Source organism: Elephantulus edwardii, unplaced genomic scaffold (genome assembly GCF_000299155.1).
Source record: "Elephantulus edwardii isolate Elephantulus edwardi_28Jun2011 unplaced genomic scaffold, EleEdw1.0 scaffold00091, whole genome shotgun sequence".
NCBI classification, from domain to species: domain Eukaryota; kingdom Metazoa; phylum Chordata; class Mammalia; order Macroscelidea; family Macroscelididae; genus Elephantulus; species Elephantulus edwardii.
In genome coordinates, this window is record NW_006399841.1 from 7,124,250 (window position 1) to 7,126,178 (window position 1,929).

The window sequence follows — 1,929 nt, forward strand, 5'->3', positions numbered from 1 at the left end:
TAAGTTATAGATAGGGAAGTCTGGTTGGCTAGTGGTTAGGAATTGCGCTGTCAACACAAAGGCAGGTGATTGGAACCTACCAGCTGCTCTGTGGGAGAAGGATGGGCAGTCCCCTTCCATGCAACAGATAGCCTCTGAAAACCTGCTGGAGGGTCGGCCATGAGTCACTTCTGACTCAACAGCACACAACTACAACAGCAACAACTTATTTTCTGTATACATAGTGGCACAGCACTCTTGCTTCACAACTCTGTGATGTGGTTACCCTCTGATTTTGGTCTGTATAAAATTCCTGCACCATAAAATAAGAACCAGAACTCTTTAGAGGTTGTTGTTGACTGCCTTTGAGTTGACATGACTCATAGCGACCCAATGAACCAAAGACCTGAAGCCCCTCTACAACTATCGACATTTATCAAGGTTCATAGAGTTTCCAGAGGCAAGTTGTTTAGGAAGTGGATCCCACTCCTGCTTAAACTTTAAAGATTGTTGTTGTTGTTATTGTTATGTGCTGTCGAGTCGCTTGCGACTCATAGCGACCCTATGTACAACAGCCCTAACTCTGCTTTGTCCTGTGCCAATCTCACTGTCTCCGAAACACCCATCCCGATTATCCCAGTCATCGAATCAATCCACCTCCTAAAGGGTCTTCCCCTCCTGCCGGCCCTCCACCCTCCCAAGCATGATGTCCCCCTCCAAGGACTGGTCTCTCCTTGCAACATGACCAAAGTATGTTAGATGGAGCCTCAGAATCCTTGCCTCCAACTAGCCGCCGGGTTTAACGGTCTCTAGGATGAATCTGTTTGTTTTCTTGGCAGTCCATGGTACTCTCAATACTCTTCTCCAGCACCACAGCTCAAAGGCATCAATTCTCCTTCTATCCTCCCTAGTCATTGTCCAACTCTCTGATACAGAACAAGTGATTGCAAAGACCATGGCCTGTATCAGACATACCTTAGTCTCCAGAGAGGCACGATTGCTCTTCAGTACTTTAGAGAGGTCCTTAACAGCAGACTTTCCCATCTCAGTAAGGCTCCCATCACCAACATTTAGAGGTTAGTGGATTCTATATCTTGAAAAAATACTTTCTTAGCTTTGGCACCAATCTCATTTGAGTCTGATTCTTTTTTTTTTTTTTTCCAGAGGTAGACTACCCTGTGCATAGAGGATGCTTACCAGCACATCTGCCCCTTATCACTCTCCCAGCAGCACATCTGCCCTTCTCACTCTGCCAGCAGCACATCTGCCCCTTATCACTCTCTACCAGCAGCAGCACACCTGCCCCTTATCACTCTACCAGCAGCACACCTGCCCCCTCAATCTCTACCAGCAGCACACCTGCCCCTTCTCACTCTCTACCAGCAGCACACCTGCCCCTTCTCACTCTCGCAGCAGCACATCTGCCCCTTATCATTCTACCAGCAGCACACCTGCCCCTTATCATTCTACCAGCAGCACACCTGACCCTTCTCACTCTCCCAGCAGCACACCTGCCCCTTCTCACTCTCCCAGCAGCACACCTGCCCCTTATCACTCTACCAGCAGCACACCTGCCGCTTGTCACTCTACCAGCAGCACACCTGCCCCCTCTCTACCAGCAACACACCTGCCCCTTCTCACTCTCCCAGCAGCACACCTGCCCCTTCTCACTCTGCCAGCAGCACATCTGCCCCTTATCATTCTACCAGCAGCACACCTGCCCCTTCTCACTCTACCAGCAGCACATCTGCCCCTTCTCACTCTACCAGCAGCACACCTGCCCCTTCTCACTCTACCAGCAGCACACCTGCCCCTTCTCACTCTACCAGCAGCACACCTGCCCCTTCTCACTCTCCCAGCAGCACATCTGCCTTTCTCACTCTCTACCAGCAGCAGCACACCTGCCCCTTATCACTCTACAGCAGCATACCTGCCCCTTCTCACTCTAGC